A 13,999-nucleotide genomic window follows, 5' to 3' on the forward strand; every position below is an offset into this window, starting at 1 on the left:
AAGGGGCAAGACACACCAGAAGAGTGCACAGTGGGATGGGGGGAAGGAAAAAGGGTAGGAGAGGGGGCGGTGGAGGGAAGAGAGTGAAGGAGACTGGGCAAGGGGAAAAGAGGGGGAACAGGCCAGGTGCGGAGCGGAGCTGAGGTGGAGAGACAGTGCTGTACAGGGAGCACTGGTGAGCCAGCATGGGATGGAGAAAGTCCAGTCCAACTGTAGAAAGGTCTAGACCTCTGACTGTCCAGAGGTTCCTACTTTGGCTGCTTCTGCAGCTGCGCCTACCCACCAACGTCTGGAGCTGGTTCCTCCCTATGGCTCTTCCCCAAGGCCAGAAGTCAGCAGGGCAGGCACCACCTGGGTCTGTGTCTCCCCCGTGCTGGGGGGATCTTGCCTGCAGAGTTCTGGAGCTTCACCCAAGAGATTACTCATGCCAGAGGCTGCCCATTCTCCAGCTGGAGTGGGTGCACCAGGGGGAAACAGCGGCATACAGGGGGCTGTGTCGGGAGAAGAGTCAAACCATTCATGGAGCTTGTGAAATGTTCCTTTGGGAAAGCAGCCCTCGTCCCAGGGCAATTCTCGTTAGGCTTTTTGTAGGCATGCATGAGATGCGTGTCACCTGGTTTCACCTCACCACCCCAGAGACAATCACAAGACTTCATTGCCTCATGTATCAGGAGAGTGACTCAGCACGTGTGAACAACAGTGTCTGGTGGCAATACCTGCTCTCAAATGGAAACTTGCGTTTCATTTACCGGAAGCAAAATATTGAGCATACCCTTATTACAGTCCAGGGCATGTACGTTCAGTGACCTGAGAAGTCTTCTTGAAAAGATACTCAAACAAATAATAGAATCATAGAATACTAGGACTGGAAGGGACCTCAAGAGGTCATCGAGTCCAGTTCCCTGCCTCATGGCAGGACCAAATACTGTCTAGACCATCCCTGTAAGTCTACCTGTAATCACACTGCCAAAAGCTTAATTTTTGATGAGCTAGTTAAGTCAGCATGCTAAGTATAGACAGGGATCTTTTTGTGCTTGCACATCTTGAGTTAAACGTTGCATTAAAAAATATATTGGGTGTTTAAAATTAGACTGAGGACAGAAGACAGATTTGTGCTAAGACATTTATTGTACTGAAATACTCTGATCAGGGTTGGGATAAAACATACTTATTTGATGGGACAGAAAGCGGTAAATTGGAATCTGATGTGGTACTCAAACGAAAAGGCACAATGAGTTAGCAGCGATATCTGTCCATCTGAATCATTTGAGTGTGCACAGTGATAGAGTTGTTCGCAGTGCATGGTCTATTTGGAAATTCTCCACACTACCGAAGTCTGTCTTTGAAAGTTAATTCAGTAAAGATTTTGCATGAAAATCCATTGACCAATGTACTTCAAAGCAGACTTGAATCATAGCTACAGCTGAGGGAATAATTGATCTTTTTGGGTTCAGCGGTCAAACAAAAAAGAGAAAAAAAATCATTTCATGTCAACCCAAAATAGATTTTTTTTCAGATTTTCTCACTGAAATGAAAAACCGGAGGAGGTGGGGAATTGTTTCAGATCAAATTAAATATTTTATTTGGCCCAAACCAAATGTGTACTCATTTCTTTCCATTTATTTTATAGGTACTTTTATCCTTTTTGGTTTGGGTTTTAAAGTAAATCTAGTTTATGTTTCTAATGAAACATCATTTCAAAATGAAAAGTTAAAATGTTTTATTTCAAAAATGTCAAAATAAAATAATTCAACTTAGAGATGTTCATCCAAAGCTATTCTTCAAATTGGACCCATATTCTCAAAGAGTTTTGGTTGCCCCAAAATGGCATTTTTGGTGAATAATCTATGTACCTAAAAACTTTTGCTTAGTTCTTGCCATGCCTTAACTGAGTACATGTATTTAAGATGGTAGCAAATTTTTTGGAGATACAGAGCTCTTCTGCCTCTGAGATTTGATCTTGGCTGCTAGTTAGGAACATGAATATGCCATAAACACAAAATAAATCTGTTGGTGATGCATTCCAAGTACTCTCTGGTTCATAAAACATGCCTGGGACCAAACCAGCCTCTGCTCCCGCATACGTTAAGGAAATGCCAAGCCATTTAGTGAGAGCACCAGGAGGCAAACAGAATTTCGCTTCTTAAGACGTTGCTTGTTCTTGCTGTTTATTTGTCCAGGTGAAGACTCAGCCTTCTGTTTGTTGCAATTAGTTGCTGTAGCGCAGAAGGGTGAGGATTTCAAACATGGATAAGATGTATAACCCAAGGAAGCGAAACACAATTCCAGTGAATGGTTATAATATCCTACCAGTGTTCAATATTCTCTACAGCTTATGTCTACACTACAGTGATCTATCAGAAAAAGCGCAAATTGTGTACCTGTTTACACCCGCCCAACTTGGAACTGGGCCAAATTTTGGGAAGACCTCTTCTTTCGGAAGAGCCCTTCTTCCTCGTGGGAGGAGGACGACAGGGCTTCCGAAAGAGCGCATCTGCTCTTCCACAAATAAAAGCGGAAGAGCAGACATGATCCCTGGACACGACAGAGTTTATCCCGGAAAACCCCCGCAGTGTAGACATAGCCACAGTGAATGCAACATGAATGTTGCAAACATACCCTCAGAGACCCATGCCATGGCCTTGTGCCAGTGCAGGGCAGGAACCTAAGGGTGCATCTGGAGGGGTGGGAGTGGAGTAGAAGTGCTCTGAGCCATTCAGCCTCTGCAGAGAAGATGCAGGGAGACTGGCTCAGAGGGCACTTGGCAGAGCACGGGGTTAGGGGCTTTTGCCAGGGATAAGCAGTGCCTCCTGAGAGCAGGGCAGGAACATTTACAGGTAACACCCCCCCCCCCCACACACACACACAACAGCTTTACCCATGCCTCTCTCATAGAATCCTAGAGCACTACAACTGGGAGGGACCATAAGAGGTCATCGAGTCCAGCCCCCTGCCCTCACGACAGGACCAAGCACCATCTAGATCATCCCTGACAAGTGTCTGTCCAACCTGCTCTGAAATCTCTCCATGGATAGAGATTCCACAAGCTCCCTGGGCAATTTATTCCAGTGTTTCACCATCCTGACAGGTGGGAAGTTTTTCCTAATATTCAACCTAAACCTCCCTCACTGCAGTTTGAGCCCATTGCTTCTTGTCCTGTCCTCAGCAGCCAAGGAGAACAATTCCCCCCACCCCCCGTGACACCCTTTTAGGTACTTGAAAACCGCTCTCATGTCCCCTCTCAGTCTTCTCCTTTCCAAACTAAAGAAGCCCAATTCCTTCAGTTTTCCTCATAGGTCAAGTTATCTAGGCCTTTAATCATTTTTGCTGCTCTTCTCTGGACCTTTTCCAGTTTCTCCACATCTTTCTTGAAATGTGGTGCCCAGAACTAGGGATGTTAAGGACTAGTTGACTAATCAACTATCTGCTAAGCAAAGGCAGTGGAACCGAGGAGGAAGTGGTCAGAAGACATCGACTGAGTCAGTAAAGGGAGGAGGAGGAGTGGTTGACATCACTGGATGGGAATCCTGGGAAGCGCAGGTCATGGGAAAAGGGGCCGGCTGGCAAATACTGAAGGGCAGAAGGCAGTGGCTGGAGAAGGAGAAGGTGAGGACCAACCAGGTGAGCAGCCATTTGGAGGAGTCGTCGCTGCTTTTGTGAATCTTGTGTCACTCCGCTGTTCTCTACTGCCTGCCCATTCCCCTTCCCCGCCTTGCTCTCTGCTCCCTTCAGCAAACATTTGCAATTTCCACCGGGGGGGGGAGGGGGAGTTTATTGCCTCGTCTATTTCATTGATGTCATTGGAATTCGCTAGGGAGCCTTTCCATGGGAACTGATGTCATTGGCATTCGCTAGGGAGCCTTTCCATGGGAGATCAGTTCTGGAAGCTAGCTACAGAAATGCAGTCTCCGAGGGGGAGCCAGGTTCGGCTGTGTCTGCAGAAACAGTGAGGAGTCGTGTGGCACCTTCAGGACTCACACAGATTTACGTGGGCGTGAGCTTTGGTGGGCAAAGACCCATTTCATCAGATGCAACTGACAAAGCGGGTCTCTTCCCTACAAAGCTTGTGCCCAAATAAATCCGTGTTCGTCTTTAAGGACTCCTCGTTGCTTTTAAAGAAATTTGGTGTTATGATTAAGACCTTTGCCTGAGCCCGGGATCTAGAAATGTTTGTACCCTTCACAGAAGGTGGCACCGATGTCTTTCTGTGTGTTGACAACAGAACCTGAAGGTAGTCTGCAAAGCGGTGACCGGGCTTGCTTCTCCCTAAGGGGTGAATCTTGCCATGCAGAGAGAAACAAGCCAGCCTGCTCTCTGTCTCTGAGGACTGTGCTGAAACCTGCTTTTGAGTGGGAAGCGCTTTCGGAACAGCTCTTAGTTTCTAATTTGAACGTGCAATTGTTCAAAAGCTTGAATTGATTTTTTTTCCCCAAGTCAATTATTCCTTGGCAGGGACGTGATGTGAGAGGCCCTGAATGATTTTTCACGAGTCCTGGCCAGGCCCGCCGACAGCAATTCCGGGGCCGGGGGCAATTTAGTCACTGGGCCCCAGACACACACAAGCTGCGCCTGCGTGGGCACAGTCTGCCCGCCACTTGGGCAGCTCCGTGCCTGTGCCCAGAGACCTGCTGGCAAAGCCATGGCTCCCACATGCCCACCTGGCTGCCGCCGGTACTGCCGGGCGCGCACTTGGGAGCCCTACGGCCTACCCAGGTGACTGAAAAGGGCTGAGTATCCCCGGGCCATTTAAAATTGCCTGGGTCCCCCGACAATTGTCCTCTGCCCCTCATACTCCTCTTTCCATCAGCAAGCAACATTCAGTATTTAGCCCTAAGGTACCATATGCCCTCTCTCTGTGCCTGAAACCTTCTTGCTAGCATCATGACATTCTAGAGGAACTAAGATCTGGCATATAATGAACACCCCTTCCCTCAGATGCAATGAGCAGACAATTCAAAGGACACCCAATGCTTTTTGTGCACGGCTGTATTTCTACTGAATTGAATCTTCTCTCTTTAAGTGCCTGGGTATGTCCTCAGCTGACTCCTGTTTCAACTAATTAGCACCTTGACATTTACAGAACAACGGAGGCAGCTTTGATGTTTGCAAAAGAACAGGAGGCGCGGGCTGTCTATACGATCCGCTTTAAGAGGAAGAATAACATTGACAGAGAGTTTATAGACAGCAGCTGAGAGGGAAAGTCATTGTTCATTCTGAGGGAACATAAAGGCTCGGTAGCCTTTCCTAATCACAAACTTCTGACCCAAAGGCCCCTGCCAGCTGCTTGCAAACAATTGGGAATGACAAGGGTTAAATCTGTCGCCGCAGGCAGATAATGGAGTTCAATGAATACACCAGAAACAGAAAAATTGAACTGGATCATGAAAAATTAATTTAAAAAGACTGCGCGGTTCAGACAAATTGTATTCCATTCTCTTAGCCCAACCTTTACATACTTATAAAAATTTCATTAAAGCCCAACTTAATTTACTCAGTTTGGCTTTATTTAACAAGGATCAAAAGAACCCGATTGTTCCCTAGTGTTAGCTGGGTCTTTCTCCACATTCAGCACACCCTCTGACGTGGGTTTTTTGTTAGAGCAGATAGGTCTGCACAAGCACACAGGAAAAAACAATTAGCCGTTGTGGTAATACACCCTGGGTTTCTCTCCATTCCCCTGCGTGCTCATTTCCTAACGAGGTTGTCCCTCGCAATGTATCACACTTAGAAGACGTTAGGCAGCTGGCAAGTGGAAAGGGAAAAACTGTTGAAGCCACGGTCATCTGAAGAAGTGGGCTGGGCCCACAAAAGCTCATGATACCGTCTGCATGTTTTGTTAGTCTATAAAGTGCTACCAGACTTTTCGTTGGTTTTTTTTATTAAGTTTATCATGTACAGACTAACTCAGTTACCCCCTGCACATTCTGCAATGGTAGTTTCCTTTATTGAACATCCATCAGCAACGTACGATGCATCATAGACGGGCAATGTATAGCGCTTGCATTACTTAGGGAATAGCTCCATTTAAAGAATAAAGAAAACTCCACAACGAAACCAACAGAATTCGGTAGGTGAATACGGTGACGTGTCAGTTTTGTTGCAGATCCCAGCTATATGGCCTAGTTTTAAATAGAGTTCACCATTAATCAATAATTGTTTCAAGTGTGTTTTTCCTCCTTCGTTTTGTTGTGCTGATTGTTGATGCCTGGAGCTGGTCAGGATTCAGAAAGAGATCAGACAGTTAAATGGACCACACAAACATCCAGCATTGTAACCATTTCAATTGAATTAAGTCTGATAACTTCAGAGTGGCTAAAACCCCCCATGCTTCAGGGGACTGACTGACCTCTAGTTATTGGAGGACAGGAAGGAATTCTCTGGGAACAGGTCATCCCACACTCTTACATGGATTCTTGTACCGCCTTATGAAGCATCTAGTACTGGCCACGTTGGTCGGAGTGGATGATTGCATCCATCCTGTGTTTCTCTGTAGTCGTTAGTACAACGTTTCCTTTTGGATGTGGCAAAATCTCAGAGTGAGGGAAAGATAAAGGGGGAGGGGCCTTGCTCTTTCATCCCCGACACAGTCCTGTGTGGCCATAGCCGGATCAGATGCTGCAATGACGTTTGAGGGCCTGCAGGAAAAGTGAGATCCTAAAGGGATGAGCGAAAGCAAGAGAGCCCTGCCTGTCTATCCAGGACCTTATGCAGACCCTGGGGTTCGGAGATCCAAAACCAGCTTTCTCCAAATCTGCTTCCCTGCCTAAAGTGTGTGTTGAACTCAGTCGACGCTCCTGAGGTACAAGCCCCTGCACTGCAGAGCTGTGTAACAACTCAGAGAACCCTAGAACTGCAAGGGACCGCGAGAGGTCATCAAGTCAAGGCAGGACCAAGCACCGTCTAGCTCATCCCTGACAGGTGTCTGTCCAACCTGCTCTTCAGTCTCTCCAGTGATGGAGATTCCAGAACCACACTGGGCAATTTATTCCAGTGTTTCACCACCCTGACAGGCAGGAAGTTTTTCCTCATGTCCAACCTAAACCTCCCTTGCTGAAGTTTAAGCCCCTTGCTTCTTGTTCTATCCTCAGAGGCCAAGGAGAACAATTTGATGAACATGCTGCCAGGCTCAATATTTCAATATTAGCCTTGCTTCCCCATCCTACCCATGTCAGCCGCCTTTGGGCTGCGCTACAACTGGCTAATCCTCATCCACCCTGCAAACTCATATGCACACTGGACCCTTCATCCCCAGGGACTATCTGGAGTGAGGATGGAGTTGGAGTGGAACACTTTTGGCTGCAGAAACCTCATCCCGATTGGCAAGAGGGGGAGAGCTGCTTTCTTCCAGCTACTTCCTGACCTTTTCCTTGACCGTGGCTTGCCAGTGGCGTGGTCAGTCAGCAGACTCCCTGTGCTCCTGGAACACTCTCTGAGGACCTGATTCCTGCGAGGAGAGGAAAGAGAGGCAGTTCTCAGGAAGCTAATGGACGCCTCCCACCGATCTACAAAGACGGGAGCTGAGGAGAAGTAGGGCAGGAGGAGTCATTGGTCACGTGCGTCAGTCTGGCAGCTGGATTAATTGCTCTCCAGCCTTTTGCTGCCAGCAAGAGTGGAGTGGAGTGGGACAGGGAAAAGATTTGCGACTCGCCTGAGCGACTCACAAGAAAATCAAACAGGAAGTGTGTATCACCCATGTGTAAACGCACACGAGCAAGTACACACCTCCGCGGCAGTGTGACCCACGCGCCAGCCCATCTAGTGGCACTGAGACCACTTACGCAGGGAACAATTAGTCTGCTCTGCAGCCTTAGCTGCGAGCAAGATGGCTTTTCGCTCTCGCTGGAGAGGCTCCCGCACTAAGCTCCAGGGGTCGCAGGTTTGGTTCCGGCTGCCAGCATCACAGCAACCTTCGCAAAGTCGCCCTGGGGAAACCACACTGAGCCTCGGCAGGCAAATGACATTTCAATAAAGTGTAAGAATGAGCCAGGTGTTAAACAGCCTGTTTAGAATCATTGATTTATATTTCGATGCTGCTTCTGCCTGGTTATTAAACATCTACTTCTGCACCCAAGTGAACACATCTGCCACCAATGCTCAGAATCAGAATCTCACCCTTTATGCTGGGGAGGGGGGGCAAGGCAATTTGTAATGAAAAACACGCGGCTTGACAAGGAGCTGAGTTTGGAAGGTTCTGAGCCAGCCTCTCTTATTCCCCGTCTTAGTCTCTGCTCCTAGGCAGCAGTGTTCATAGCAACACTGACTGGCCCCGGTAAGACTGCAGCACCACTGCAGAAATCCCTCCCTGGAGAGAGAGGGAAGGAAAGCGAGAGTGTAACCTGGCTCCGCAGGGCAGTCTGTTGTCACTACTCTGCACACACGGCTGAACAGTGCCACTGCCTCGCATCCAATCAGGATGAGGCGAGAGATCCTCTATCCATCAGGGTGACTGAATGAAAACTACACCTTGCCTGGCTGAATACAGCTCCACCAGCCTTTCCTTTTAGTAGCAACTTTCCTGTGCAGTCTAATTCCCGTGGGCTGGGGTTGAATGAAGAGAGGCTCATGTTTTAATTTTTACTGTCAGGCGTAATGGGAAGTGTGGGAGGAGGAATATTAATTACACCCAGCAGGCATTCTTCAAACTTAGAAACAGCATACGGAAGGAGCCCGAGCGGGCTGACAACCGCAGGGACCATTTGCATGGGAATCTCGTGCTAGGAAACGTGTGGAAGGTTTCAACTGGGGAAGGGGACACATGCCGGGCCTGGCTGTCCCCAGGCAGAATTGAATCGAATCGAATCTTGACGTCTATATAAAAAAGAGACAGGCGGCACCTCCCCGGTTGTGCCGACAGCTGGCCACGCCCGATGCTCCTGGCACTCACCATCTCCAAGGCTGCTCTGTAAAAAGGCCTATTCCTTTCCACACTTTTTTTTTTTTTGGTGCAAAAACCCTACGGGGCTGCCATTGCTCCCCCTGCAGACCTGGTTCTTTGCAGCAGTGCACAATGCGTTTGTGTGAAGCTGTCTGAGTCTCATTTCCCAACCACGTCTTGCACTGCTGCAAAGAACCATGCAAAGCACAGGGGAAGAGAGGACCAGGCCTCAAATGTCTGATGTCTATTTGGGGCAACACTACTGAGGGAAGGACTCTCTTAAATCCATCAGTCCTTATTTCCCAACAGGGGTGGGGCTTCCGAACCCCTCTGTAGCCCTGACCTAGCTGCAGGCCTAAAACAAGCTGCTTTCAGTACTACCTCCTCAGCTTTGTGTTTGCCCTTTTTCTTGCTGTTACCAGCATCTTCCTGCACATCTCTGATGGGTCACAATTTGTATTTTCTACAAGTCACATCGCTGCTCTATGACTCTTTCCCCTACCACCTGCTGATGGTGAGCTGTTTGGGCCTATGAGTGCCACCTCTTCCATGTTTGTACAGCACCGAGCACAAGATCCTAATCTTAGTTGGGGCTTCTAGGCACTAATGTCCCACCCATCAAACAACACCTCCCTTTATTCATATAGACCTCAAGGTTCTATTTCAAATGCTAGCTGGTTATCCTCATCTCAGATGCTCAAGATCTAAATAGACCTTTGAGTGGATTTTTCGCAGATAATGTTCTAGTGAGTCTCTGCATTTCCATCTTGTGTCTGTTCCCACCTGAGACTTTTTCCAGGCTAAGAACTGACTCCTGTTTTCAGCTTTAATTTTTCCCAGCTAACAACCTAAGAGTTGTGTTCTGTTAATCAGGCTACACAGCAGTTTTAACTGTGTCCAAGTACCAGATTTCTCCTTCTACGTTTTCGATTGACTGTAGTCAAGGAAGGCCCTGGCTCTGCTCTGGGAGTAGGCCATGTGACACTAACAGGAATGGCAGTGGACTAGCTCACTGGCACTGTGCAAACTTGTTTTCTTCCTCTCCCTCCCCCCCCCCCATCTCTTACCCACTTTCAGCTACGAGGAGTCCCATGGTACCTCAGAGACTAACACATATATATCTATAGTGTCCTGAACTTTCATGGGCACAACCCACTTCTTCAGATGAGTTTGAGTGGAGAAAAAAGGTGGGACCTTCAGAATTTATAACAGAAAAAGAAGGGAGAGGAAAAAAAGGATCTGCCAGTTGTATTGCTGGTGCTAATGAGGCTAACTGAGTGGACTGGCAGTATCCGGGTATGTCTACACTACCACCCTAGTTCGAACTAGAGTGGTTAATGTAGTCATACGAACTTGCAAATGAAGCCTGGGATTTGAATTTCCCGGGCTTCATTTGCATAAAGCCGGGCACCGCCATTTTTAAATGTCCGCTAGTGCGGACTCCGTGCCCGCGGCTACATGCGGCACGAACTAGATAGTTCGGAATAGGAAGCCTAGTCCGAACTATCTAGTTCATGCCGCGTGTAGCCGCGGGCACGGAGTCCACACTAGTGGACATTTAAAAATGGCGGTGCCCGGCTTTATGCAAATGAAGCCCGGGAAATTCAAATCCCGGGCTTCATTTGCAAGTTCGTATGACTACATTAACCACCCTACTTCGAACTAGGGTGGTAGTATAGACATACCCTCCCATACTTAGCTTTTGATGTCAATGAGGTGTTAAATGTAAGGAAGGCTGGTTTTATAATGCGTTATCCAGTTAATGTCTTTGTTCAAGCCCAGGGAAACAGTGTCATATTTGCACTGTTAATTCCACACCCTCTCTCTCTGTAATTGGGTAGTGAAATTCCTTTGTAGAAAAATGGCTACTTCTAAATCCATGACTGAGTGCCCAGGTAGGGTAAAATGTTCTCCTCCGGTTTCTGCATGTGACCATTCCTGATGTTCGATTTGTGTCCAGTTATCCATCGTCGTAGAGACTGTCCAGTTCAGCCAATGTCCATGGCAGAGAGGCATTGCTGGCACTTGATGGCATGTATCACGTTAGAGGATGTGCAGTTGTATGAGCCCCTGATGTGGGGGCTGATGTGGTTAGGTCCTGGGATGATATCGCTTGTGTAGATCTGTGGACAGAGTTGGCAACAGGGTTTGTTGCAGGGGTAGGTTCCTCGATGAGTCTGAGGTATGATGTGTGGCTGCTGGAAAGAATTTGCTTCAGGTTAGTCATAAATTTCATAGAACATTACATCCAAGGGAGAGGGTGGTAGAGCTAGTCAGGAAATTTTGCCCAATTTTTTTCTATGGGAAAATATCAATCTGTTGAAACTGAACCTTTCATCCAAATTGTTTTTCGGGTGCAGGACGGATTTTCTGGTCAGAGAGCACCCTGCCCTAGAATATCTAATAGTCCCATGGCTGGAAGGAAAATCCTCTGAGATGTAGGAAATCCAGGTTCAAGTCCATATTCGGTTCTAAATCAGAACTAGACCTGTCTCCCACATCCTCTCCAGGTTGGGTCTGTGCCTCATTTTCCACCCCCAAAATAAATAAATACAGGTTGGACCTCTCTAGTCCAGCAACCTCAGGACCTGACGGGTGATGGACCAGAGAGTTAGCCAAACCACAGGAGGCCAATATTGTCTAGCAGCATCACCAACACTTCCACTGCTCACTGGGCTCTTAGAAGACATTGTGCAGTCAGTCAGAGCTCAATCACAGCACAGAACACTGAGAGCTCGGACTGGCGGCTGTAAAACTATGGGACCACAGGAAACTTAGCCACACTCATGATAAGTGGACAACCGACTAACTCAAATCATGCTGTACCACAGGTGTTGCCGGACAACAGAGTGCCGGACTAGAGAGGTTCAACCCGTAAAGGAAAGGTCTCTGTTTTGTCATAGCATAAAATGAGACAAATTCTTGAAATCTTGACCATGTACATGGGACAAGAAAACTTTTTGCACTTCATCTGCCGCATGTCTCGAGTAGCAGAAAATTCTTAAGCCCAATGCTATTTGTCAGAAATAAAATCAGTCTTTAAACCAAAGTATTTCTGATTTCTCAGCCATGCTGGGTTTTTAGTGTTCAGGAAATAATGCAGGTTAAATGTTACTGAACAATGACAACAGCATCCGAGACGGGGAGGAGGGAGATCATCATTTGTCAGCCAAAAATACCTGTCTCTTTTGAGCCAGGTGCAAGATTTGGGAGAGTGTTAATAAACGTGCCAGTTAGGAGCCTGCTGCTCAGAGTGAACACCTCTCTGGATAAAACAGCTTTTTAGCAGTGCCACACTACCGTTTTCCAAATAAAACTTAGACTGGCTCATCTCGTACGTCACGCCAATCTGCAAAAAAGAACTTTGCAGCTGGGCAGGAATCAGTTGTGTGATTGTACAAATGACAGCCCCAAACTCCCAATGAGGAAAAGCCTTTGAAATGAAGGTCAGAAAATGGGGGGAAATTTCCATCAAATCGCAAGTGGTTGCAGTGTTCTTTGGATTTCACAAAATGATGGGGAAAAAAAATCCATGGTTGGCTTTAAATCTACCCTTAAGTGGCTATTGATTCTGTGCAATTGAAGTTTCAAACATTTCCATAACAAAAGCATTCACCAAGGCAGTGCAAAGAGTGGCAGGTTATAATTTGCCAAGAGGACTCAGTCCCTCAATGAAAACTTCCTACGTGTCTATTGGAAGATTATCTTATCAAATCCAGTGCAGTTTTGAAAGGTAAGCATTTGAAATATGACTAATATCAATCGAATTTATTACTCACAAGCTGAAGCATAAAATAGATGAACATCTCTATTGTAAATGGAGCACTGACTACAGCACATTCAGAAAAACATCACTGGGAACGTGGGCTTTCCAAATTTAAAGCGAACAGAAGGAACCAGTCGCACCGCAGTGGGATGTGATTTTAGGTTATATCAACTTCCAAAGAGCTGTCTCGGAAATGATAGACTGCAGAGTCCCCACCGTTCCCAATTGCTTCTGCAAGGACTTTACTAGGACGCTGTGGTTTCCATGCACATTTTAGTCTATCTGTCTGGGTCCGTGGGGTCCAACCCGTTCTGAAGCAGTAGCCACTAAAGTCACATTATTCTGAAAATGTAAATAATGTTGTGAGCTGACTAGACACACTCAACTGGCCAAATAGCCACAAGTGGCTAGTGTGTTGGACAACATAGGACTCTGGGTACTCGCACGGCCCAGAGTCTATCATAATCCTGAGTGGATTTTATCCTCTTAGCCCCCCAGACAGGCACAGAAGTATCTTTCCCGTTTTACAGCTGGGGAATGGAGGCAGAAGGTAGATGAACTGATTTACCCATCATCTATACATTTGACATTGTTACCCTGGCCTTGAACAAAGACATAACTGGATGTCGCATTATGAAGCCAGTCTCCCCTGCCTTTAATGCTGCATTGTTACATTAAAAGCTAAGTATGGGACGCTTCCAGCCCACTCAATGAGTCCCTTTAGCACCGGTCCTACAATTGACAGGAACCTTTCTTTTTTGTTATAAATAATTTGGTTTCTGTTATTTCCAGGGCAACTCATCTGAGGAAGTGGGTCTTACCCACCAGAACTCATGAAAATAAACAAATATATATAGATAGTCTCTATGGTGCCACAGGACTGCTTGTTTTTGAAGTCACAGACTAACAAGGCTACCCCTCGGCGACTGGCTTACCCAGGGTCATGCAGGCCTCCTGGGGCACAGCCAGAAGCAAACCAAGTGCCATAAAACATCCTTCCATCTGTCTCCCTGAATAACATAGCCACAGCAAAGCCTATGGATTGCACACTCCAGCTGAGAAAGCAACGGTATTTCTCAGAGCTGAAGGCAGACCCTGTGAGAAACACTCAGCCTTTGGGATTGAGAGTGAGGTGGAAGCTCGATGGAGCAAAAGGCTCCATCCCAGAAATCCCTTTCTTTCTGCTTTGCTATTCCACGCCTGGGATTCGGGCTGGAAATGAGCGCTAAGGCTATGTAGCGCAGCCACCCGTGACAGTGTCTGGCCAGAAAGCTGCAGCGAAGCACGTTTTCAAAGCAACGTGCCTGGATTTAATTCTGTCATTCCAATTAATACCAGTGGGAACTGGCTGGCCAATC

At 47.1% G+C, this 13,999-nt stretch overlaps 1 long non-coding RNA gene across 3 annotated transcripts in view; it reads right to left on the minus strand.

Annotated features, from left to right (window-relative positions):
* Positions 1-5,916: 5,916 nt before the first annotated feature.
* The window catches only part of LOC142830241 (uncharacterized), a 32,138-nt gene continuing 24,055 nt past the window's right edge, over positions 5,917-13,999 (minus strand). Inside the window, exons 2-4 of one of the 3 annotated variants that reach the window (XR_012905335.1) lie at positions 7,361-7,444; positions 6,347-6,635; positions 5,917-6,211 (exon numbers count right to left, since the gene is read on the minus strand). This is a non-coding gene — a long non-coding RNA (uncharacterized LOC142830241). Of the gene's footprint in view, positions 6,212-6,346; positions 8,529-13,999 lie in introns of those variants that run through there. The other 2 variants (XR_012905334.1, XR_012905333.1) reach the window with 2 other exon arrangements.

The sequence above is a fragment of the Pelodiscus sinensis genome, chromosome 7 (genome assembly GCF_049634645.1).
Source record: "Pelodiscus sinensis isolate JC-2024 chromosome 7, ASM4963464v1, whole genome shotgun sequence".
In the NCBI taxonomy this organism is placed as follows: domain Eukaryota; kingdom Metazoa; phylum Chordata; order Testudines; family Trionychidae; genus Pelodiscus; species Pelodiscus sinensis.